At 40.8% G+C, this 27,554-nt stretch overlaps 2 pseudogenes across 1 annotated transcript; one reads left to right on the top strand and one right to left on the bottom strand.

Annotated features, from left to right (window-relative positions):
* The first annotated feature begins 487 nt into the window (after nt 1-487).
* Nucleotides 488-8,987, top strand: LOC103231012 (PRELI domain containing protein 3B pseudogene; annotated as a pseudogene).
* A 2,909-nt stretch (nt 8,988-11,896) lies between these two features.
* LOC103230061 (L-lactate dehydrogenase B chain pseudogene) lies at nt 11,897-13,150 on the bottom strand (annotated as a pseudogene). The gene has a single exon (XR_005236066.2). The product of XR_005236066.2 is annotated as an L-lactate dehydrogenase B chain pseudogene (transcript).
* Nucleotides 13,151-27,554: the final 14,404 nt, after the last annotated feature.

Raw genomic sequence — 27,554 nt, 5'->3', positions numbered from 1 at the left:
CTCTGTCGCCCAGGCTGGAGTGCAGTGGAGGTGGAGCCCTAGCCAGGGACCTGCCTTTCTCTACCCAGCACTTCCCTTTCTGCCTTCTCTATCATTTAAAGGTACCACACTGTTCCCTTCTCAGCACTTGTATATCAAAACCTCCATATTATCTTTTTTTATTGGATATAGTTTATTTTATTTTATTTTATTACACTTAAAGTTCTAGGGTACATGTGCACAATGTGAAGGTTTGTTACATATGTATACATGTGCCATGTTGGTGTGCTGCACCTGTTGCAACTCAACATTTACATTACAAAACCTCCATATTCTCTTTATGAGACAGATATAACTGGGCTGTGTGTCAGGAGGTCCCTCGTGTTAGGCCCGAGGGCACCTGTGTTCTGCGGGCTGACTGAAGTGCTGGAGGTGAGCCAGGGCAGGTGTAAACTCTGTGCCTCATTGTTCCCTGGTGCCACTAGACATTGCTCAGGCCGCCAGCACCATGAAGATCTGGACTTCAGAGCACGTCTTTGACCACTCATGGGAAACTATTACAACAGCTGTGATGTAGAAATACCCAGACCCTATGAACCCAGGTGTGGCTGGAGTTAATGTGTTGGACAGACATATAGATCCCTCTGAAAAGTTGCACAGCCACAGACTTCTCAGCACAGAGTAGGGACTGCTGTCCATTGCGAAGTCTTTATTGGTGCAACAAGAACCAAAATACATGTGCAAGAACATTCTGTTGATCCTGTAGAGAAAGCAATGGAACTTAAATCTACTAATATTTCATTTACAAATATGGTTTCAGTAGATGAGAGACATATAAAAACCATATCCTCAGGACCCAGAAGGAACTATTTTGACTCAAGAAGCCATAATCACCATGAAAGCGGTTAGCCTCAGCAGTTACCTTGAAGGACTGATGGCAAGTACAATATCCTCACGTGCCAGTAAAGGTGAAGAAGCAGTGGAATGGGTAATGCACACATTAAATGCTGAGATTGGGCTGGGCACGGTGACTCACGCCTGTAATCCCAGCACTTTGGAAGGCCAAGGCAGGCAGATAACCTTAGGTCAGGAGTTTGAGACCAGCCTAGCCAACATGGTGAAACCGTCTCTACTAAAAAATACAAAAATTAGCTGGATATGGTGGTGGGCACCTGTAATCCCAGCTACTCAGGAGGTTGAGGCAGGAGAATGGCTTGAATCTGAGAGGCGGAGCCTGCAGTTGGCTGAGATCATGCCATTGCACTCCAGCCTGGGTGACAAGAGTGAAACTCCGTCTCAAAAAAAAAAAAAAAAAAAAAGCAGAGATTGAAGAATTGACAGCCTCAGCAGGAGGAAGCAATGGCAGCAGCAGTATTTGCAGAGGAGGGATCATGCAAGTTGGTAGACAACATAGGGTACCCCAGGTCTCTCCAAGCCGACTATATATTTATTTGTCATTTTTAAATTACAACTATATTTTAGGTAGTTTTTTTTTTTTTTTTTGGTAAGCTGATATAAGGCTATATGACTTTTGATGAAAACAGAAAGTCTTCTAAATAAAAGGGATCATCTGAAATTAATGTTGTTTGAAATTACTATCTGATTTTGAGGGTGCCATTATTTATGTGAAAAATTAACAAGAAGTCCTTGGAAATTGGTATTGACATTAAATCTCCTTAAGGTAGTATTTTAAAGCTTTTCATACACTGGCACTCCACCTGCCTTTGGACCAACCCCAGAACAGAGCAGAGTTACTTCCTATAGATGCCCATTACCCTGCTGCTGTACACTTCAACAGCTTGCACAAGGGAACTCACTCAAAAGGAGAAATTGTGTAGTTTTAAACTATATTTTGTATAAAATAACTTGCTCTGCTATAAACCACCATTAAAAACCAGTGTTTTGATTTGGTACTTAAATATTTTCGGAGTGAAAATTATCACTAAAGTAACACAGGACTCCAACAAAAGTATGGTTTTGTGTTTTGCTTTGTTTTGTTTTGAAACAATGTCTTGCTCTGTCACCCAAGCTGGAATGCAGTAGAGCAATCTTAGCTCACTGCAACCTCCCCATCCGGGTTGAGGCGATTCTTGTGCCTCAGCCTCCCAAGTAGCTGGGACTACAGGCACGCACCACCACTCCTGGCTAATTCTTGTATTTTCGGTAGAGACAAGGTTTCGCCATGTCGTCCAGGCTCGTCTGGAACTCCTGGCCTCAGGTGATCTGTCCACGTCGGCCTCCCAAAGTGATAGGATTACAGGCATGAGCCATTGCGCCAGGTCAAAAGTATGGTTTCATTATATTAAAGAGTACTGTAGGCCGGGCACGGTGGGTCACGCCTGTAATCCCAGCACTTTGGGAGGCCGAGATGGGCGGATCACGAGGTCAGGAGATCCTGACCATTCTGGCTAATATGGTGAAACCCCGTCTCCACCAAAAATACAAAAAAAAAAAAAAAAGCCGGGCGAGGTGGCGGGCGCCTGCAGTCCCAGCTACTCGGTGGGCTGAGGCAGGAGAATGGCGTGAACCCGGGAGGCGGAGCTTGCAGTGAGCCGAGATTCCGCCACTGCACTCCAGCCTGGGCGACAGAGAGAGACTGTCTCAAAAAAAAAAAAAAAAAAAAAAGTACTGTATTGATTTGCCAAAGTTTGTAACCTCGTAAAGGTATTATCTTCCTTGGATTTGTACTTTGTGATTTAGTATGCTGTACCATGGACTAGTTATGTTAACTGAAAAAATAGTCATTACCTGAGTTTTGCAGCACTCTAACTTAAACAGAACAGCTGTTCACATCTTTTAGCACTTAACATTTGCTTAACTTAAAAATTGCCATGTGTCAAAATCATGGTTTGTAATTGCTAAGGCCTGATATGTCAGGTCGTTTGAATATAATTACTTTTTGAAGCAATTGTGACTACAAAACATCTTTTTTACATGAAGGAACTGTATATCATTTGAAATTACTCAAATAATGTCTTGTTCTGAAGCATAAACCCCAGGTACTTACTGTTTTTAATAATATGGTGCCACTGCAAAGTTTGGGGGCAGTGGGGAAGAATGAGTATAATGAGGAGGGGAGGATTGACCTGAAACTAACCACTAAGTGAATTGCTCTGCAGCTTTTATTTATGGGAACCCCTTGTTTGGGATCTCAGAGGGCAGCTGCAAACTGGAAAACAATCCAGTAAATATACATTGTTTAATATTTCATAGCAGGCAATAATCAACCACTAAATAACAGCTTTAACATTTGCAATTGTTGCATACAAAGTATTTTTGCTAGAAGATGATTAGCTCTCACTTTTATTTTACAGTGCTTAATGTGATGAACTTCTAGTCATATTTCCTATCAAAGAGATCAGTTAATATATGTACATAAACCACAGAAACAGTATAAGGAACTATTTTTAAATTATCATTTTTCTACTTAAAATATGTTTAGCTTAAGACTTCTTAGGACATTTATAAAAGCAGATTAAATTTAATAAGATTTCTGAATTTTTTTTTTGTGACTGGAGATAGTTTTTACCAGTGAAATAACATTTCAGGTAAATAAAACTTTGCTAAATACTGATATTTGATAAAAAGTTACCTTGTATAATTTCTGCAAATTATCCTTGTTCTGAAAAAGGTTTAATGCCCTAATGATAAAAGATTTTTAAACAAATCCTAACAAATCCTTATCTTTTGGTTTTTTAACTCTGATCTAATGATACGATTTTATAAATTTTCATTTTCCAGTGCAGTTAGTTACCGTTTTAAAAAAAAATAGGTGGTAATTCATAGCTTTTACATGTTAAATATAAATGAACAGCAAGCAAATGAATTTAAGAGGACTAAACTGGAATAAAGTGTTCATAAATAAAAATCTTGGACTATTTAATATTAAAATTGAAATGTGAATTAAGAAAAACTTGTGTTAATAAAAACTTTCTTAGAAACAAGTAAAACTAAAGATCAAATCCACTTATAAATGTCAATGCAATCGTCCTGAATAAAATATTGGAGAATATAATTCATAAAAATATTAAAGTAATATTATGGCCAAGTAAGATTTTGTTCAGGACAGCAAAAATGGTTTAGGAAATCTCTTTTTTTTTTTCTTTTGATGGGGGGATAGTCTTTTTTGCCCAGGCTGGAGAGCAACGGCATAGTCTCGGCTCACTGCAACCTCCACCTCTGGGTTCAAGTGATTCTCCTGCCTCAGCCTCCCAATTAGGTGGGATTACAGGCGTGTGCCTCCACACTCAGCTAATTTTGTTATTCTTAGTAGAGACAGGGTTTCACCATGTCGGCCAGGCCAAACTCCTGATCTCAGGTGATCTGCCCGCCTCAGCCTCCCAAAGTGCTGGGATTACAGGCGTGAGCCACCACACCTGGCCCTAGGAAATCTTTTAATATAATTCATCGAATTAACAGTTTTTAGAAGATAAACTATTGATCCTGTCTATAAATGCTGAAAACCATTTGGCAAAAGTCAACAACCATTATTGACTTAAAAGAAAACAAAACTCAGTATGATAGGAAAAGACAGATACTTAAAATGTTGAGATAAAACTTTTTCGGTTTTTTGCCCCCAAACTGAGATCATTACCTTCGATGTCAGAAACATGACAGGGATACCCACTATCATCATTTCATACTGTGCAGGAGGTACCAGTCAATGCAATTAGCAAAAAGGAAAAAATGAAATTGGAAGTATGAAATTGGAAAGAAAGAGGTAATGCTATTACTATTTTTTAATCGATACAAAATATTTTACATATTTACGGGATACACACGAGTACTTGTTACATGCATAGAATGTGTAATGATTAAGTCAGGGTGTTTGGGGTATCTATAACCCTGAGGATCATTTCTATATGTTGGTAACATGCCTAGAATGTGTAATGAGTAAGTCAGGGTGTTTGGGGTATCTATCACCCTGAGGATCATTTCTATATGTTGGTAACATTTCAAGTCCTCTTTTCTAGCTACTTTGAAAAATACTATGCAATGTTGCTAACTATAGTCACCCTACTCTGCTATTGAATATCAGGGCTTATTTGTTCTATCTAACTGTATGTTTATACCCACTAATCAACCTCTCTTTATTCTTCCTCCCACCCAAACACTCTTACCAGCCTCCAGTATCTATCATTCTGTTCTCTATCTCCATGAGGCCAATTATTTTTGAGTTCTCATGTATGAGTGAGGACATATGGCATCTTTCTTTCTGTGCCTGACTTATTTCACTTAACATAATCTCCAGTTCCATCCATGTTGCTGCAAATGATATGATTTCATTATTTTTTATGACTGAATAGTATCCATTGTGTATGTATACTATATTTTCTGAATCCATTTATATACCAATGGAGCTATTTACTATTTTCAGATAACATGAAGACCTAGGTGAATCAACTGCAAAAGTATTACAAACAATAAAATAATTCAGCAAGGTAGAAGGGCACAAAATTAACATAAAGAAACCAATGCATATCAGATACAGAAACCACAATCACCTAGAAGCTATAATGGAAGAAAATCCCCCAATATTACAATATTTTTAAAAAGTAATTAACAATAAATGATAATATTTATATGACAGAAATACAAAAAACTAGCCGGGCGAGGTGGCGGGCGCCTGTAGTCCCAGCTACTCGGGAGGCTGAGGCAGGAGAATGGCGTAAACCTGGGAGGCGGAGCTTGCAGTGAGCTGAGATCCGGCCACCGCACTCCAGTCTGGGCGACAAAGCGAGACTCCATCTCAAAAAAAAAAAAAAAAAAAAAAAAGAAAGCTTAAAACATTTTAATTTGAGTCCCAGAAGGGCAGGAGAGTGAGAATGAGGAATAAATATTTGAGGAGATAATGACTGAGAATACAGTCATGTACCACATAAAAATGTTTCAGTAAACAACAGACCACAAATACAACGGTGGTCTGAAAAGATTATAATACCATATTCTTACTGTACCTTTTCTATGTTTAGATACACAAATACTTACCGTTGTTTTACAGTTGCTTACAGTATTCAGTGCAGTAACATGCTGCACAGGTTTGTAGCCGGCAGCAATAGGCTATACCATATAGCCTAGGTGTGCAGTAGGTGATACCATCTAGTTTTGTGTAAGTATGCTCTATGCTGTTCACACAATGACAATGTTTTCTAAGGTCATGTTTCTCAGAATGTATCCCCATCATTCATTGTTTCATGAATGTATTCCAAAACTGATGAAAGGCATCAATCCACAGATATGAGAAGCCCTATGAATCCAAAGCAGGATAGTTACACTGGAGATACAATGTAAACCAATCAGTGTGAAATCTGGGTTTATTGGGAATGGTGAGTCCCTATGTGACCTTGAGGCATTGGAGGAAGAGAAGTTGGTACCTTTTGATTATCCTTGTAACTCACCTCTCAGACTTCTCTGGTCCCAGGTGACAGATTTCTGGTTTGGTTGGGTCTGTGAGTTTCTTTACACTAGTGTTCACTGAGGTGTGGCTAGCGAACTTCTGATTTGTTCTTTCAGCTGAGTTAAAACCCTGTGGTTCTCATTGTGATCTCAGCCTACTTTGGGTCTCACTGATCCTGTAAGTTCTTATACTCCATCATGATCCTCACTAAAAAAACCTATCCTGTGGCTTCTGTGGTACAGTCATTATCCTCTGGCCACAGAAGCCTTCAGAAATCTTCTTGCTCTCGCTTCAGTTGTCTTTAATCTAGTGGTTAAAGGCATAGACTTCATAACTAGATTGACTTTGTGTTCAAATCCTCATTTCATATTACAGCAGTGTGGTCATGGACAAGACAGTTAACCTCTCTGTGCCTCAGTCTCCACAATTTAAAAAGCATAAAAAGGACCCATGTCATAGGGCTGTGGAAAAGATGCAATAAGACCATTTTTGAAAAGTACTTAGACTTGTTCCTGGTACATAACACTCAATAAATGTTAATTATTGTTGTTTATTGAGGTTCAGGAAGGACCAGTAAATAACACTCCATTTCCTCACCTGAGTACTCATGTAATTAAGAAATATATAGAGAGTAAAGTAGATGGAAATCAAAATTCACCTTTTCTTTCACATTGATAATGCATTATTGTAGAATGTGATTTATGTCTCTGGGCAAGTGTCTTCTTTACACCAAACCCCAGAAGTAGGTGGATTTACTCAATCACAGGTGGCAATGAACTGGGGCAAATCTATCCCCGTGAAATGTATAGTAAGGGAACCTGAGCACATGCTTCTGTGATCAGATCTCTTCTTTCTCTAATCTGTTACAGCAATAATTGCCTATATAGTTAATTTGGCAATCGATCATGTCCAGCCTAATGCCACCATAGTAGAGGTGATCCGATGCTGTCAGAGCTCTACTCATATCCCATTAGCACACTTGGCCATTTCCAAACACACAGATCGCACTGACGTGAGCTTCCACTCTCTAGAGCAAGCACCCACATCTCTCTGTTGTAAGGCTGCTTTTAAGCAGCGATAACCCACTTTTCCTGCTAGTGCAGACAGCAGGAAGTGCCTGGAAATTTATTTAATATAAGTAACCACCACACCCCCAACCCAGGGTGCCTCATCTTAGGGGCTGATGGACAGGAGGAATAATTACCCCAGCTCCCTGGCCCCTGACCAGAACATGGTCTCCAAAGACTGAAAGACTGAACTGAAGTTACCCTTTATGGGATTTCCCCTCCTAGCACCACTTTCCTACTCCCCAGATCACTTTCACACAAATCCTCATCTGGAGATCCCAACTTAAGTCAGGAAACAAATCTATTATTGTCTAGTGGTATTTATATATATTTTTTACTTTCAATTGTTTTCCTATGTTGAATTGTTGTAAAGGTTTCTTTGGGGGATATGCGCAGACCTCCGACAGAGTGTAGTACTTGTGTTTCTTCATACTCTCCATCGTATAGTTGTGCAAACAGTAGGAACTAGCCTTTTTTTTAAAAAAAAAAAATTGCTTTCTCGATGGATTCTTTTTTTAAACTGACATCAGAGAAACTCAAACTATGTGAAAAAACAAGGCATTTGGAGAATATACATACATGTCTTGCAAAGGGTGCTATACACAGCCATATAATTTTAAGGTTATCTTCTGAATACAAAAATATGTTACATAAATTTATAAAGATCACAGAGAATATTTAGGTTGATATGAATATTGTATAAAATTATTATTTGGGATTGAATAGCTCTGTACATGCTCTTAGAGATATTTTAATGTTGAAGTTGCTTTTAAGAATTATTAACTAGTGAATAATTAAAATGTTGTCAGAATGGATTCAAGGCCAATTAGTTTGGTTGCAGATAAAAAGTCCTAAGAAATCCATGACTGCCAACAATGGCAATTAATATGGTTTTATTTGCATGCTAAAACAATCCAGGGTAGGTCCCAAAATGTACATTTTCTACAATACAGTAATTTAGCTTTCATGCCCAGACTGGAATTGTGATACTTACAATAAATGAATCCAGTAATGGAGATGCAGGAAAATAATAGCATAGTGATAATATTTGACATTTGTATATGCTTTTTTACTTTTCAGATAAATTTTGCAGCTCTTTTACCCTGATAGCTGGACCTAAAACCTATTTATTGTCTAGTGGTATTTATATATACAGGCTATAGTTTTCTTCGCTTTGAATATTGACTTATGAATTTCAAACCACCAATTTGATGCTTTTATATCAAATTAACTGTTTATTTGATCAAACCAATTCACTTGACCTGCCATCCTGGTGACAAGCAGGTATTTCCTGAATCAGTGTCCCTCAGTCCGTGCCTTGCTTCATCCATGCCCAACCCCTGCATCTCTGACAGCCAGGTCCAGAAGATGTATCTGTGCTGGTACAAGTCTCATCCTACACGTTCTCTGAAGCACCGAGGGCAGGGCCTGACACTGTGTTGGGGAGCTCTCTAAAACCTGTGAATAGGTTTGTGTCTTTCTTGATGCCTACTATTTGTGTCCTTTTGCTTCTAGATCTGCTATACTCCTACTTTTCTGGATGATTCTCCCAGCTTGAGTCCTGCCGTGCTCCTCTCAGTTCCGTTCACCAATGATAGTGATGAATTCCATTCATGCCTTATAGCAGGAGCACACCATCTGCATAATATTCAGCTATTTTCTAGGGTTAAATTTACCCCCTGAAAATATATTTGATTAAATACATATAGAGACTTTTCCGACTGATAATATTGTTAGTAGTAGTAATAATCATAATTTTCATTATTACACTCAGGCTCAGTCCTTGTACTTAAAACAAACAAACAAAAAAAAAACTATAGCCAAATAGTGTACAGTGAGACATTTAATAAAACCTGGAGTTATATTTTGATTATTAAATTAATCCAAAGCTCACAAGGGATTTTTAAGTGTCTTTGACCACCAAGCAAGTTGTGAGTAAACATATAGAAAAAAAATGGAAATAAATCTAGAAAGCTTTATATTATTTTGGCCAGGTGCAGTGGCTCACGCCTGTAATCCCAGCAATTTGGGAGGCTGAGGCAGGCAGATCACAAAGTCAGGAGTTTGAGACCAGCCTGGCCAACATGGTGAAACCCCATCTCTACTAAAAATACAAAAAATTAGCCAGGTGTGGTGGTGGGCGCCTGTAATCCCAGCTACTCGGGAGGCTGAGGCAGGAGAATTGCTTGAATCCAGGAGGTGGAGGTTGCAGTGAACCAAGATCGTGCCATTGCACTCCAGCCTGGGTAACAGAGCAGGAGATTCCATCTCAAAAAAAAAAAAAGAAAGAAAAAATAAACTTTTATATATACTTTAAAATCAGGCTTTCTGTTAGCAAATTGAAGATGCTAGTTGAGGATACTTTATAGACATCACAGGCCCCCCAAAATTTTGAACTTAGATACCCTGATGCCCAAGGAAACATATTCATTTTGCTGAAATTAATAGGTTGTTTTAATTTTTAATTTATACAATAGCATGTACATAACCTTTTATTGTCTACTCAATTTTACTGCTGGACATTTACTCAGTTAATGAGTCTTTAAAGAAGATACTATCATAAACTCTTGGAAAGACTCATTCTGTGGTGAGCTGAGGGAGTAAAAATTTGTTTTCCTTTTTTCTGTGAAGGTAGTGGGGCTGCCAACTCTTCTTCCTAGCATGTTTTAATCATTTTATTTTTTACTTTTTAATTGTAATGGGTACATTGTAGGTATCTATATTTATAGGATACCTGAGATATTTTGCTACAGACCTACAGGGTATAATAATCACATCAAGAAATTTTCTCCTTTTTTTTTTTTTTTTTTTTTTTGGCAGGGGCACATCAAGGTCCTTATTTGGAACTCAGGCTGTGACATTAAAAAAAGGTAAATGGGGTTTCCATCACCTCAAGAATTCATCATTTCTTTGTGTTGCAAACATTCCAATTGTACTCCCTTGGTTACTCTAAAATGTCCAACAAATTATTGCTGACTGTGGTCACTCTGTTGTATTATCAAATACTAGATCTTACTCATTGTATTGAACTCTATTTTTGTACCCATTAACTACCCCATTTCCCATTTCCCATCTCCAGTACCCTTCCCAGCCTCTGGTAGCCATCATTCTACTATCTCCATGAGTTCCATTGTTCTAATTTCAGCTCCCACAAATGAGTGAGAACATGTGAAGTTTGTCTTTCTGTGCCCGATCATTTTTGGGAGCTACAAGAAAGCATCTTGGCCAACTAGGTGTCTGCACAGATTTCCATCTGGAAAGGGAAGCTCTTTCTCAGAGGCAAGTGAAGGTTTTATTTCAGAGCCGAAAGCTCAAGGTGAAGGTGCTCGGGAAATGTTTCTTCTTCTTCTATTTTCTCTTTCTTTTTTTTTTGGCAGGGACACGTCAAGGTCATTATTTGGGACACAGGCTGTGACATTAAATATATATATATTCCTTCAGCAGCAATCTATTACCTTCTTTGCCCATAGGACACCTGTGCTGTTGCCCAAGTACATGTGAAAAGAACCAGTCAGCCTCACAATTTATACCTTGCCCCATTTGTAACAACTATGAAGTCTCGTCGGATTCATCTTTTGGTTTGTGTCCCATTTTAACAAATCACTCAGAAGGCTGCCAAAGATAATAACCTCTCATGAGGAAACAAATATTTCATCTCAGTACTTTCTTCTCAAGCTGAAACTGGATCATTGCAACTTGGTGTAATGTCCTTTCTTAACTCAGCCTCTGAAATTTACCCCATATATGAATAGAAAAAGGTTCTTAACTGTTATTTTCATGTTGGTATAGAGTTCTGCTCAGCAGCACTTAGTTCTTTTGCTCCTTTTGAAGCATCATGACTGCCTGGTCTGTGCCTTGATGGATGTCAGCACTCTCAGGTCAGGTCTAGACAGGGCAATCAAACTACCCAAAGGAAATTCAGTATTTAGTCTTCTGTGTGGATGACTCTGTACCTGGTCACCTGATGGACTATGTGATAGTTTATTCCAATATTTTTGTTGAGATATACAAAAAAAAAAACTCTGTTTGTTATCTCACAGTCTTTCAGATATGTCAGGAAGTTGTTTCTACATGTCTTCAGCCACCATTGAAGAAAAAGAAATTTCAAATGCTATTAGAACAAACGGGCTATGTCGGAACGTTACCCCATTACTCCACTTAGATGCACAATCTTAAATAATAATAACTTCTTTCATAATGGAGTACTTACTCTGGTGCCAGACATGAATTAACTCAGTGCTTTCACATGAACTCAGTGAACCCTTATGATGCCCTATGAGGTAGGTACTTTTTTTTTTTTTTGAAATGGGGTCTCGCTCTGTTGCCCAGGTTGGAGTGCAGTAGTGTGATCTCGGCTCACTGCAAACTCCGCCTCCTGGGTTCATGCCATTCTCCTGCCTCATCCTCCCGAGTAGCTGGGACTACAGGTGCATGCCACCATGCCCAGCTAATTTTTTTTTTTTTTTACACTACAATAGTTAATTTTATTTGTTCAAGAGCTCATATTGCAAGCATTAAACCAAGCATAGGCTTTGATTCTATGAGCCCAAATTCACATATTGAAGAAGATCAAAGCAAACTGCAATCCATGTACACAGATGAAAACTAAAGGCTCAGAGTTAATAACATTGTAGTTTTTAAATTTCTATAGCCTAGAGCCCAGTAGTCACAGGTCTTTTAGGTCCTTCTGGATGTCCCACAGGGTATCCGCACTTTTCTTGAGCTGAGCAACTTCATCATCCTTTAGCTTCTGGTTGATAATGCTGGTTAATCCTCGGGCATTGAGGATACACGGAAGGCTCAGGAAGACTTCATTCTCGATGCCATACATCCCCTTTACCATTGTTGACACGGGATGAATCCTGGATAGATTTTTCAACATGGATTCAATAAGATCAGCCACACTTAATCCAATAGCCCAGTTGGTATATCCTTTTAGCTTGATGACTTCACAGGCACTTTCAACCACCATCTTATGCACTTCCTTCCAATTTTCACTATCATTGTCCATTCCCATTTCTGGATTCAATTCCTGGAGAGAAACACCTGCCACATTCATGCCACTCCATACAGCCACACTTGAGTCGCCATGTTCCCCCAAAATCCATCCATGGCAGCTGCTGGGATGAATGCCAAGTTTTTCAGCCATAAGGTAGCGAAATCTAGCAGAATCCAGATTACATCCACTTCCAATCACGCGGTGTTTGGGTAATCCACTTAGTTTCCAGGTAACATATGTAAGAATGTCCACTGGGTTGGAAACCACAATTATGATGCAATCAGGACTGTACCTGACGATCTGAGGAATAATGAATTTGAAGACATTAACATTTCTCTGCACCAGATTGAGCCGACTCTTCCCTTCTTGCTGACGGACTCCTGCAGTTACCACTACAATCTTGGAATTGGCAGTCACAGAATAATCTTTATCTGCCACAATTTTAGGCATCTGAAAAAATAAGCTCCCATGCTGCAGATCCATCATTTCTCCTTTAAGCTTATCTTCCAAAACATCCACAAGAGCAAGTTCATCTGCCAGAGACTTTCCCAGAATGCTGATAGCACATGCCATACCAACTTGTCCAACACCCACTACAGTGATCTTATTGTTTGGGACTGTTGCCTCTTCTTCTGCAACTGGTGCAATGAGTTTTTCCTTAAGAGTTGCCATTTTGCACAGGAGGGAGAAGGAGCTGGAGACCTCAGTAACAGCAGTGTGGAGAAGACAATGTGACTAATTTTTGTATTTTTGTTAGAGACGGGGTTTCACCATATTGGCCAGCCTGGTCTCAAACTCCCGACCTCATGATCTGCCTGCCTGGGCCTCGCAAAGTGCTGGGATTACAGGTGTCAGCCACTGCGCCCGGCTGGTAGGTACTATTTTTATCACTACTTTTTAGATGAGGAAACCGAGACATACAGAAGTCAGGTAATTTATCCAAAATGACACAACTGCTAAATGGCAGAGTCAGAATTTGAACCACTAGTGGTACCACTTGCTGGTAGACACTCATTACAACAGCCAAAAGTAAAGTGATCATCAATACAATCACCTAATATTTTTTGGATCTTTACATGCTCTGGTAATGTAAAGTTACATGGTCTAGCAGAAGTGTGAGAAAAATTTAATGAATGTTACAAGACATGCTCTTAACTTTGTCTGCTTCAAGCAATAGGAGTGAGCATAAGTGACGCCTAGGTGAAAATCCTACAGAAGTCAGACTTTCCCTCTTAAAGCTATGACTTCTCCTCTAGAATGAAAAGTTGTGATAATAGGAGTCCTAGAAGGTAGGCCACAACTTCACATTCTGGATGCTGAGTCATTTGTCTTTTCTATGCTGAGCAGTAGAGAAATACTAGGTGGCCTACCTTCTAGGACTCCTACTATCAGAACTATCCATTCTAGAGGAGAAGCCAGAGCTTTTAAGAGGGAAAGTCTGACTTCTGTAGGATCATCATATAGGTGTCACTTAATGCTCACTCCTATTGCTTGAAGCAGAGAAAGTTAAAAGCATGTGTTGTATAGGCATGGGCAAAGATTTCACGATGAAAACATCGAAAGTAATTGCAGCAAAGCGAAGATTGACAAATGGAATCTAATTAAACTGAAGAGCTTCTACATAGCAAAAGAAACTATCATCAGACCGAACAGACAACCTACAGAATTAGAGAAAATGTTTCCAATCTATCCATCTGACAAAGGTCTAATATCCAGAATCTACAAGAAACTTAAACAAATTTACAAGAAAAAAACAAGCAACCCTATTAAAAGTTGTGCAAAGGACATGAGCAGACACTTCTCAAAAGAAGACATATATGTGGCCAACAAACATATGAAAAAAAGCTCAACATCACTGGTCATTAGAGAAATGCAAATCAAAACCACAATGAGATACCATCTCATGCCAGTCAGAATGGCATTATTAAAAAGTCAAGAAACAACAGATGCTGGCGAGACTGCGGAGAAATAGGAACGCGTTTACACTGTTGGTGGAAAAGTAAATTAGTTCAGCCATTGTGAAAGACAGTGTGGCCATTCCTCAAAGACCTAGAGCCAGAAATACCATTTGACACAGCAATCCTATTACTGGGTATAGACCCAAAGGAATAGAAATCATTCTATTATAAGGATGCATGCATGCATATGTTCATTGCAGCACTATTCACAATAGCAAAGACATGGAATCAACCCAAATGGCCATCAATGTTAGACTAGATTAAAAAAAAAATGTGGTACATATACACCATGGAGTACTATGTAGCCATAAAAAGGAATGAGATCATGTCCTTTGCAGGGACTTGGTTGGAGCTGGAAACCATTATCCTCAGCAAACTAATGCAGGAACAGAAAACCAAACCCACATGTTCTCACTTATAAGAGGGAGCTGAACAACGTGAACACATAGACACATGGAGGAGAACAAGGCCCTGGAGTCTGTTGGGCGTCAGGGAGAGGGAGAGCATCAGGATCAATAACTAATGCATGCTGGGCTTAACACTTGGGTGATGGGTTGATAGGTGCAGAAAACCACCATGGCACATGTTTACCTGTGTAACAAACCTGCCCATCCTGCACATGTACCCAGAAACTTAAAATGAAATTTTGTTTTAAAAGAGCATGTCTTGTAGCATTCATCAAATTTTTCTCACATCTCTGCTGGTAAATCTGTCATTTAAATTTCCACTCAGGACTACACTTTGCCATTGTACAAAATGATCTCTGAGTGACTTTGAGCAATTCATCCCCTGGAGAACTTTTGTCCTTATTTATGAAATATGTGTAGAAATACAAACCTTTGACTGTTATGGCAAGAAATCATCAATTGACAGACACTTCATCCTTTTAAGTGTTTTGGTATACAAAGCTGACTAATGATACAGAATTTCAACAATTGTCAGCCATCATACTATAGGAATGGAAATCCATTTCTTCACTATTATGGTTTCTTATTTTAATGGCCAAATTTCGTGGATTTGATCATTGTAACCAATTCAGCTTCATTTTGGAATATTACATTCTTCATGCAGCACTTTTTATAGTGTCTATTTGTGTTTTCAACAGCAATACACATTGTGGAGTTTTAAGCAAAAAAAACCCTGAAGTATCTTCCTTTATTTCTGCTCACTAGAGGATAACCTCTATGAGGCCAAGAATTTTGTTTAATTTCTTCTTTGGTTTATGACAAATATCTGGCACATAGTAGGTGCTCAAGAATTATTTTATTGAATAAATTAATTTATAGAAGTACATATGCCGCTTTTAGGGGAGATTAAATGATTTTAGCTATTAGCCTTTGGAGTTACAAGATTCTGGATTAGATTCCCAGCTCAATTTGCCAATTGTGTGACTGACCTGGCTCAAATTCTTGGGGTCTTGGGAATGGAATTTCCTCCTTTGAAAACTGGAGATGACATCTAATTTACAAGGCAGGTATGAGGAATGCCAGTGAAGACCCAGCCCATGGGAGGGCTCCAAAGTGTTAACTTTTGCCCATCTGTGGATCTCAAAGCACTTCTCAAATCTTAGTTATATGGACTAGGCAGGTAAAGTACTATCCTCATTTTGCCCATGGGGGAAGATGAGAGAGGAAAGAGACATAATTGGCTAAAGACTTTTTGGAAGTCTATTTAGCTACAGTTAACAGTTGGCTTTCCTTCTCTAGGCTGGCTAGTGATGACCTGGAATTTAGCATATATTTTGGGAGTTTGAGGGAGGTGATTATGTAGAGGTTCTTTAACAGTTCCTTGTGTCTTTGTTGTAGCTTTCAGTGGTGAGGAGGGAACCATGGGTTACCAGCCCAAGACTTGAGATTCTACCCATCTGGCAGTGGGTGGGACTGTGGGGATTGAAAGAAATGATATGAGAGCAAATGACGACATGCTCGTTGACTTTAAAATGTTATTAATAGCCCGCTGCGTTGGTCACAGCAATTTCCATTGCAACTTTCCTCTGGAATTCCTTGGATTGGGAAATAGCAGCTTCAAAGTCTCCTTGCTTAAAGAAAACTGAGACTGACCTTTCACTGACAGTGTGTTTAGGGGTTTGGAGTGGAGACTAAGCCAGTGACTCTGGATAAACATCTCCATATTGTGGCGTGAGCTTGTGTTGCCTTCCCTCTCCATGCCAGAGGGGATTCTGGGTATAGAGGAGGCTGGAAAGGGAGGATTTGCCCATATGTTTGCAAGGCAGCCTTGCAGGCTCCAGAGCAAAGCCCCAACCCCAGCAAAAGAGAAACACACATGTGCTGCATATTAAACTCCCCCTATGATGGGGGTGGTGTGGGGGAGAGAAATGCAGAGGGACAGATAAAAGAAATTTGAATTGATATTTCCAAGGGAAGCTGGGTTTGTCTGTCTCCAGCATCATCCTTGCACTGGCAGCATGACTGCAGAGAAAGAGCAAACTGATGAGTCTTGGCAGAACATTTCCCATTACTCAGTTTTTGCAAAATGTAGCTCTAGACACTTGTGTGTGGTGGGAAACTCTCTTAGCAATCACTGAGATGCCATTAATGCTCCATTACTACATCTGTTTTAAAGGCTCCTGTTTTTAATTGTGACACATTTCCAACAAGATGCTTTAAGAACATATTGAATAAAAGTGTTCCTAATTATGAAGGACTAGGGCAGTGAGGGTGACTTAATTCTTCTGTCCTGTCATTACTCAAGTGGAAATGGCTACAGCTAATATTTCAAGAACAGAGTGGTGTACTAGTGGAAGAAACCAGGACCAGACAGGGTCCAGGATGGGGAGACATCAGTTGACCACATGGATTTGGGGAGGCCTATGCAGAGGATCCAGAAGAAAAGAGAAAGGTGCACTAGTGTGAGATACAGATAGGCGTCCATATCAGCAGGGGTCTAACTGACGAATTGGAAGAGTCAGCCAAAGCCTTGACCATGAGGTTCTGGGCACTCATTCCTCCACAGCAGAATCCCAGCCAACAAGGTGGGTTTTGGGAGTCCAGGGGTAGGCAGAGCTGGACTGTGGGCTCTGCGAGGCAGGGCCTGCTCTTATGTCTATGTCTGTATCTAAGTGCCAAGGGTAGTGCCTGATATGAACATGCATGCACCTAATGGTTAGTGGATGAACAAACAGAAGAAAACAAAGCAAAAGCCAAGCTAAGCCTTCCAGACCAAGTTAAATCCTGAGCAGGGCAGGCAGGTCAGGGGTGGGTAGGTGTGCAGGCACTTAGGATGATGATAGCCCATAGATCTGAGGCAGCAGAATCGAATAAATCCATATCCCACCAGTGAGCAGGTTGAGGTTGAAGGACTACATGCTGTCCATGTCACAACTGAGTCACGAACTGCAGAAGGCAAATCTTTCCATTAGAGAAAGGCATTCATGACCTCATCCCAAAGGACTGGCAGAGGTTGACATCTATAGGTGAGCTTTGGAGGTATCTCTCTGGAGGGGGTTTCATTCCCTTATTGGACATCCTTCTTGGGGCTACAACTCTATCAATAAATACACAAACACTCAGGGCAAACACACTTAACAGCATTATAGATTTAGAGAACTTGAAAGCTGGAAAAGGTTTTAAAGACCATTTAATCCAACCTCATTGTCATACAGATGAGGAAATTGGCACCAAAAGATAAATGACTTGTTGAACAGGGTCTAAGTATTTTCTCTTTTATTCTGTTTGTTTTTTCAGCTTTACATGGTTTTTGTTTCATTTCTTGCCCCTAATAGACTGTGAGTTCCTCCAAGGAAACTATTTTTGTAATATCATGATCTCAAATACACATGGTATAATTTTATGGACAAAGAGTCTAAAATACAGCTGTTGGCTGACTGATGGAATGAGTGAGCACATAAATAAAAGAGGACATTTTTTAAAGGGCAAGTGAGTCGTTTTGAAATTCTGAAACCCTGCGTAATGAACAAGCTACTGAGAGCCCAGAGAGGTGCTCCTCCTCTCAGTCATGTTCAATCTTCAGGATTCAGAAATTGTTCTGAGTAGAAGTTGTATTTCAGGTAACACGATCTCTGCTGCAGGGCCTGGTAATGGAAACTTAATGGAGATGGCCCTGGGGGGTTATTATTTCTCAAGACAAGAGGATTCAAGCCCGGACAGGAAGGGCCTTTCCATCTTAATTTACAGGGCCATGCAGCAGAATAATCATGGTTCGTTCTTTTAAAATGGGGCTTCCATGTCTGGAAAGGAAAATGTAGCATGGTGGCCTAACTAGCTAATTGTGTTCAGCACAGTGGCTGGAAACCAAGAGTGTACATCATCATCACCTGCAGAGTGCCTTAAAAGTACACGCCCAGGCCCTAAACGTATTTTGGGGATGGGGACTAAGGATATTAATCTTGAAAAAGCTTCTAAGGGATTTTGATGTGTACGCTGCTAAACTAACCAACTACATTAGAAGAAGAAACCAAATAATCAGAGAATAATCCTTTGGCGTCTATCTCAGGGAAGGTGACATTTCATCTGTAAGTTTCAATTTTGAATGATTTCCACCCACTCTCACTCCTCACTCCTCACCAGCACCCAAATAGTCTTCCTCCACTTATTAAAACTGTTCTCCCAAAGGATCTGTTAAACGTATTTGTACCACACTGTAGATAACTGACAAGGCTTAATACTTTCATTTTAGGGTTAATTGCATTTTTTTCTTTGAAATAGTATTAATATGATGGAAAATGCAGAGGCGACATCCATTGACTAGAGCAGAGTTTCTCAACCTCAGCCAGGCTGGTTAATTCTTTGTTGCAGGGGCTGTCCTGCTTTCTACCTACTAGATGCTAGTAGCACCTTCCCAAGCTGTCTCCAGACACTGCCAAATATCTCCTGGAGGTCAAAATTGTCTCAACTAGAGAATCAGTTCAAAATTAATATGCTTGTAGCTTTAATTGAATTGTAACTATGGTCAAAAGACAGTGGTGACTCTAAGTCTGAATGAGTTAATGGTCAAACTGTTTGGAACATTAGAGAAACTTTCCTGGTGTCCCCAAATTTAGGCATGTAGAACACTCAGCTAGAAGTAAAAATGGCTGTGAGGGAGCAAACACACCCTGATCAGAAGGATTCAGGGAAGCCGGAGGGCAGGTGAGGCAGATTCTAGAAGTACAGTCACTGAAGGGCTGCTCACTTTCTGGGGCTATCACAATACCCTAGAGTCCCAGGACACTGGGCAAAAGACAGCCTTGACCCTCCTACTCAGCCTTTCTGTATAAACAGCCACAGTTCAGAAATAGTGTTGCTGTTTACTGTGAAAAAATAAAACAATAGAACAATAACTCTATGAAGGGTACGGTACCATCAGGCCAAAGAGGCCTCTGCCAGGAGACATTTCTGAAGTCTGAAGGTGTGCGTGGGGGTAGCATAAATGCCATGGTTAATTTTTAACTTCCCCGTTGGTGAGTCCTGAATCAGAGGACAGTGTTTCTATGGTGTCAGGCGATATTCCTGTTCAGGCTGAGGTGTCACCTGACAGGCACCAGGTGAGTAATGCACAGGGTGGTGGCACCATTGTAAGCCTCTGCCACATCTCCTGAGGGCCCAGCTTTAATTACACCAGGATCCAGTGTTTGACATTTGTACTGGGTGACACTGTTCCTTCCTGCTACCTTTCCATTGTTCCACCCTCTCTTAGTTGCAGCATTCTGGCAACTACGGTTTCACATTACTAACTCATTGCCATGGTTTCCATTTGATGTGCGATGACGTCACAGCTGATGAGGAATGGAGCTTCCTTTTCACTCTGATTACAGCTGCTACTCTTCTCTTTTCACACTCACTGTAATACAGTGAATGCTCACAGTAATCAGCTCTCTTTCATATGGGTTCTGTCTTTCACTGAACATGTGATTTCTAGTTGATCATAGAACAGGCACTGAACAGAAGTAAAAACTGGAGTGTGCAGGATCAGTGGTTGGCATCCAGGAGCAGGTTCGGTTCATTATCACAGAGACAATCTCAGACACAAGCATTGAGGACAAATGGGAGGAAATTACAAATTCTATATTTTTTTTGATTTTTTGTTGTTAAACAAATAGCAGGCTTTAAAAACAAAGGGAAGTAAAAACACATCAAAACCTAATCATCGCACCACATAGAGATAACCACTGTCAGCATCTTCACTAATATCCTAAACTTTATTCCATACATATGTGTAGCAGAGATGGGGAATTCCTTAACGGACATTGGGTATGTGGACATCTCCTTACATTCAGCCAGACATATATTTGTGTTTTGTTATCCATGTGCACAAAGACTTTGACATTCTGGGTGAAGGAAGAAAGAGGAGAATATACATGGAAATCCAGGGGAAAGAGAAAAGGGCAATAGAGAATGTGGCATGGGGAATGCTCTGCTGGGTCCCATTGAAAATGGTTCTGAACCACTGTGGGAAAAAGGAGTTAGAAAGAATCAGATGCTAAAGGAGTCAATTTTCACGATACTCTGAGACTCAGGGCAAAAGCATCCTTGCTCTAGTGGCCTACAGGCAAAGGAAGACACAGAACAGAGGGGAGGACTTTTCCCTGAGTCCACCACAAACCACCGTGGAGCTGAGGCAGCCTGAGGTCTCAGGGGCATGGGAGGGATTTGCCTTTTGAATTTCTCCAGTGGGATGTCTGACAGGCACTTCATATTCAACAGATCCAAAACTTAACTCAGGTACTCCACTTGCCAAATAAGTTCCTCTTGCTGTGTTCCCGACCATGATTGTCAGCATCGCATACCAGCTGTATAAGACACACGCCGGGGAGTCATCCTAGCCTTTTCCCTCCTCCCCATCCTCCATATCCCATTGACCACCAGGGCCTACTGAGTCTATACTCCAATTTTCTTTTAAATCTATCCCCACTGCCACTGTCCTAGTCTAAGGCAACACCATCTGTTCACCCAGATCATTCCATAGCTTCCTAGTAAGTAAACCAGCCTTTAGTCTGCGCCCTCCTCGGTCCTTCCTCCCCAGTGCTGCTGGAGTAATCCTTCTAACACAAAAATGAAAGCAGGTCACTGCTGCTCAAATGATGTCAGTGGCTTTATCATCCATGTTGTCTGGCTTTTCAAAGGCATGTCTTGCAGTGCAGCCTTATAAATCTACCTGGACACACCTCTGTATCCTCCTCATTCTTCATGCTTTTATAATGTCAAGCCATGTGACACTCCCTAAATATGCCATGTTTTCTCTTTGTTCTCCTCCCCCCTCTCCCATCTGCAGCTTCCCCTACTTATCTTCCTAAACACTACTCTTGTTGAAATGTTCATTTAAAGGGTTTCTTATCTTTTAAACCATCTCAGACTCCCCTGGGGATTACCCCTTTTCCTATGTTTTTATTGTAGCATCCTCACAAAATCACTTTAGTTCCTTCGCATTCTGGTGTTGCTGTGTGTTAGTGGGACTATGTCCCCATTAACCTGTCAGACCCCTTGAGAAAAGGGACATGTCTTTTCATCTTGAGTTCCCCAATACTTAGTACTGTGCTTAGCATATGCTAGGTGCTCAGTAAATATTTGATATGTGTGTGAACAAATGAATCAATCAATCAATAACAAATGACAGACAAACTCCAACTCTCAAACCTAAAAAAAAAAAAAAATCAAAACTTTTCCCTTGCCCTTAGTGTAGATACTGCTCATTAACATAAGGCAAATTCTTCCTGCGCCTGTCAATACAGCAGGAGGCCAGAACTCACAGAATCACAGAATTAGAGCACTGGCTTTGGCATGAGAAAACCCTGAGTTAAAATCTGGCTTCTGCCATTTATTAGCCATATGACAGCGAATCTTCTTGAGCTTCTGCTTTGTACAACTTAAGTTCGACTTTGTGATATTATTCCTCTTTGGTCCATCTGTGCAGCCCAACTCCTTATTCAAATGACACTGCTAAAACATGCCTTGCCTTCTCCCCCACTTTTTTTTTTTTTTGGAGACAGAATCTGCCTCTGTCACCCAGGTTGGAATTCAGTGGCATGACCTTGGCTCACTGCAACCTCCACCTCTCCAGTTCAAGCGATTCATGTGCCTCAGCCTTCTGAGTAGCTGGGATGACAGGTGTGCGCCACCACGCCTGGCTAATTTTTTGTACTTTTATTAGAGACAGGGTTTTGCCATGTTGCCCAGGCTGGTGTTGAACTCCTGAGCTCAGGCAATCCACCCACCTTGGCCTCCCAAAGTGCTGGGATTACAGGCGTGAGCCACTGCATGAGGCCTATTACCACATACTTAATAGGGTTGTTATGAGGATGGAATGATGTATTTTAGGTGAAGTATTTAGAATAATACCTGGCACATAGAAATCACTCAATAAATGACAATTGTCGTCATTTCTTTTGTTTTTAGGTTTTATTTCACTATTGTGTCATCCAATCACTGGAAACTTCTTACTGTCAAACACCCTTTTAAGAGTCTGTACATAGGCCGGGCGCGGTGGCTCAAGCCTGTAATCCCAGCACTTTGGGAGGCCGAGACGGGTGGATCACGAGGTCAGGAGATCGAGACCATCCTGGCTAACACAGTGAAACCCCGTCTCTACTAAAAAATACAAAAAACTAGCCGCGCGAGGTGGTGGGCGCCTGTAGTCCCAGCTACTCGGGAGGCTGAGGCAGGAGAATGGCATGAACCCCGGAGGCGAAGCTTGCAGTGAGCTGAGATCCGGCCACTGCACTCCAGCCTGGGCGACAGAGCGAGACTCCGTCTCAAAACAAAAAAAAAAAAAAAAAAAGAGTCTGTACACATATATACAAATTTTACAAACAATTGCAAGAGTTTTACAGAACTCCCAAAGCAATTTCATGGAATCCTTGTTGAGAATCTTCACACTAGGAAGTAGAAGAAGAAAGGAAGACGTATCATTCAAACTATATTTTGCCTTTTGGAAAAAAAAAATCTGAAATATGATTATAAATTGTCAATCACTAGGTGAAAGATCACAGATGCATCTGAATTTCTTAATACCTCTGGCAAAATGCCATGAAACCAAAATACCTATTTAAAGAAGAAAGTTGAGAGGTTTGAAAAATTTAGCCAATGACTTACTTATCCTAACTTTCTGGCGGACCCAGTTTGCCCAACAGTTGTACCCTGGCCAGTGATTCTAGTGACAAATTTTGGTATGGATAATGTCCATGGGATTTCTTTAACCATAGAGTGAGCTGCACTATTGACAGACATAGCATAGGAAGGTTTTTAATATACGTATACCCCGAAACCTCCTAGAAAATCCTAGAGTCTTCTTTCTTACACAGAGAAGAAATTACACACTGTAAAGTAAGTGTGTTTCTGAGACTTAACACATTTGTTAGAAGAACTCAAAAAAACTGGGCATTATCCCCAGTCTTCTCCTGTCAGCTGGAATTAGTCTACTACTAGTGGCCGGAAATGCCTCTTAGACACTGACAACGTGGCACTCACAGCCTTATCAGTGCTTCTGTATTTCTAATAGAATTTACCAGGCACCAGTTTGTTTTATATCAATACAGGGATGCAGAGTTTTCTTTTTCAATAAATTAATCTTTTAAAAATAAATGCACAAGGGGATCTCGTGATTTGATAACTATGGTATTGAAATGTATACAAAGTGAAGAGTTCTCTTAGGAATTGTCCACTAATTTGAAGGTTTTATTTGTAAATTTGAATTTTAGCATTTAAGATGTTTTAATAACAACGTGTAACTATACAAGGTACGGCTTGTAGCAGAGCTTGAGGTCATCTGTAATGCACTTTTTCTTTCTAGTTTGGGAAAATACCTCATTTGTTTGATCCTCATTAGGACTGGAATTAATATTTTAACCAAGCAGAAAATTGCTCATCTCAGATTGGTAGCCGTGCCTGTCAGCATATAGTGTTTTCTAGGTGACCATGATAGATAAGAAAAGAGTGTCAGAGTTGGGACAAAGAAACATCTGCTGCACGACCTGAAAGTAACAAATTAAATGTTTAACTCTCCCTTCATCCTTGGCCACTGTGGTGCAGTCTGCTGGATTGTTCCCCATTATCTTCCTCTAATAGGATCCCTCCTGTCAAGTTTTGACAGGGCCCATGGATGACCAGCAAGAGCCTCCTTTTAGTTATAGGTGGTCATGTGCACAAGTTCTCACCAATGAGATGCAAGTAGAAGTGACCTGCAGAATTTCCCTGTTGCATTACATCCTTAAAATAAATTTGATTAAGTTCTTATTTTCCTCTTTTTCATTCCCAGAGATTAGAATGAAAATGAGGTGGTAAACCAGTTTGCTTCATGGGGACTTAAACAGCACTCTGGGGAAGGGATAAGCCACAGGATAAAAGGAACTACAGCTACCACTCCACCCTGCACTGTTTGCAGATCTCTGGCCTGTTATTAAAGAGAGACAACGAAACTTCTATCCCATTTAAGCCACTGCATTTGGACTTCTATATCCAAGCAGCTTAGTTTGTATCCTCAATGAGCCACAGTCTCCATTATGATGATACACAGTGGTGTGGATAGCCTCTCCGATGGTCCCCAATGATCCTGCCTCATGGTATGTGTAGCTTTGTATAATCCGATTCTCTTGAATGTGGATTTGTCTGGTGACTCTCCTACCAACAGATTGTGGCAAAGATGATGCGATGTCACTTTACTGATTAAGTTCCAAAAGGTTATCATCTCCTCTTGCTAGCAGACTCTCTCCCTTGCTGGCTGTGATGATGCAAGTTGCCATGTTGGAGCTGCCTATGTGGCATGAAACTGAAGAGGGCCTCCAGCCAACAGCCAGCAGGAAACTGAGACCCTCAGTCCAACAGTCACAGGGATCTCAGGGTTGCCAACCACCATGTGAGCCTGGAAATAGATCCTTGCCCAGTTGAACCTTAAGATCACTACATCCCAGCTGACACCTTGACTGCAAGTCTGTAAGAGACCCTGAAGTGCAGGAACTTGCTAAGCCTGCCCAGACTCTTGACCCACAGAAACTGAGACGATACATGTAGGTTGTTTTAAGTTTAGGGATAAGTTGTTATGCAGCAAAAGGTAACTAATACCCACAGAGACATCATTTTATTTTCATATAATGACATGTAACAGAAATAATGTGTTGAAGTCAGAAAGTGAATTTTAAAATATTAGAGAAGGGGATGAGCCTGACGCTAACTTAGGACTGCATACTGCATAGGGCCTCAGTTCTTTGCTGTGGTCACTGAATCCCAGGGTGTGATCCTCTGCTTTGGAGATCCTTAGACTTGATTTATTTGCAAGCCCAGGGTTGTTCAGGCTCAGGGCAGCTTAACCGGCTAAACAAACTCCCAAGAGAGCTATATCTAAATCAGAATGCCAATTTGTTAATTTACTTTGATAAATAAAACTGCCAAGTGGATCAGATAAGTTATATCTTTGTAGGTTAGTTCTTCAAGGCTGAGTAAAGTGCCACCTTATTTCTTTTTCTACTCTCTCTTTCTGTCTCTCGCACACACACACACACACACACACACACACGCTCTCTCTCTCTCTTCCATATTCAGAATAGACTTCTATGAGTTCAAATATTGTATCTCCTGATATATTGATGCCATTAAGTAGGCCACAGCTTGCTTTTCCAAGCAGCCATGCTCTATACCTGGTTAAACACACTTGGGGTAGACACCTAGAAGCCCAAGTGAGCATGGATCTTCCCATCTAGCTCCCTTCCTTGGAATTGGGTCCTTCTCAGCTACAAAATGACTTTTCATCCACATTCTTTTGGAGTTCTAGGTCAAGGCTCCAACTGGACTCTGGTCATTAATGCCATCCATCTGCAGTACCTTTCATGCCCGTGCCTACACTGGCTTTCTATTTGCTCCTTGCTGCTGCTTACAATGACTCCTTTACCCATTGTAACAGACCGGCACCAGCCCCGTCTCACGTTTTGTCTGCCTAGCTTTTACTCCAGCCACCGCGGTGACAACCAGCTCCAGGCAGGTGTAAACCTGACAGCATGTTGCTTCAGCTGCACCTTGCTATCGTTTGATTTTTACCTGGAGCTTCTCAGAGGCCTTAGGGTAGGACACCTGTGGAAACCTGCCTGGCACTCACACTGCTGCAGCCTCACAAGGAGTCCAAGCCCCACTAAGACAGTCCTTGACTTCCCCCTTAAGGAGAAGAAGAAGGTGGACAAATTTCGAGGTTCATTCTACATGGCATCTCAGAAGTTTCTGAAGGCAGGATAGAGCCCTATTCACTCACAGTAGAGATCACTCAAGAACATACCTTTGCATTAACTTTTTTGCCTTCCTTGTTTCAATCTCCCCATTCCCCCACTCCTACTCACTAGGATCTTGTCCTCAAATCAACTAACTGCATGCAAACCATTGCCTCAGGCTCTGCTTTCTGGAAGAACCCTGGTGAAGCTTACCCCTCTCTAATGCTGTCATTCACTGATGTCCCTGCCACTGTTCCATTGAGGTCTTTGGCCTCTGGCTCTTCTCCTTCACTGCTACTCCTGTTGCCATTGTCCAACACAGCAAGGATGACCCCATCTACCACCCAAGCATTACAGAATGCTTTGATCTTCTCTAATTAAATGGCCTCCACCCCACTTCAGCATCCCCACTGGAAATAAACTTTACCCTGAACAGGTCTATTTCTGAAATCTTAAACATCAGTATCTCAGCTTTGTACATCAATATTCACCTATAGATCCTATTTCCTCATTCTTATTCCCACTCTCTAGTCTTTGAATTTCACTGAGACCTCTGGTGCTTTGACCACTCTATTCTCATTCCCTTGGAGCTTCTTTATTCTCTTCCCTACCCACCTAGATTTTATTTCTTTTTTGAGACAGTCTCGCTCTGTTACCCAGACTGGAGTACAGTGGCACAATCACAGCTCACTGCAACCTCAACCTCATGGGCCCAAGTAATCTTTCCATCTCAGCCTCCTGAGTGGCTGGGACTACAAGTACACACCACCATGCCCAGTTAAATTTTGTATTTGTTGTAGAGATGGGGTCTCCCTATGTTGCCCAGGCTGGTCTTGAACTACTGGGCTGAAGCAGTCTGCCTGCCTCAGCCTCCCAAAGTGTGGGATTGATTATAGATGTGAGCCACAGCTCCCAGCTCTCCTTCCTAGATTTTATGGTTATTTATTTCAGTCACTCTTCAGAAAGGCTCTTGCCTCCCTACTCCTGTATATTTTGCTTTCTGAAACTT

The sequence above is a fragment of the Chlorocebus sabaeus genome, chromosome 25 (assembly GCF_047675955.1).
Source record: "Chlorocebus sabaeus isolate Y175 chromosome 25, mChlSab1.0.hap1, whole genome shotgun sequence".
In the NCBI taxonomy this organism is placed as follows: domain Eukaryota; kingdom Metazoa; phylum Chordata; class Mammalia; order Primates; family Cercopithecidae; genus Chlorocebus; species Chlorocebus sabaeus.
Note: the sequence above shows the minus strand (reverse complement) of the source record. Positions and strands in the feature narration are given on the sequence as shown.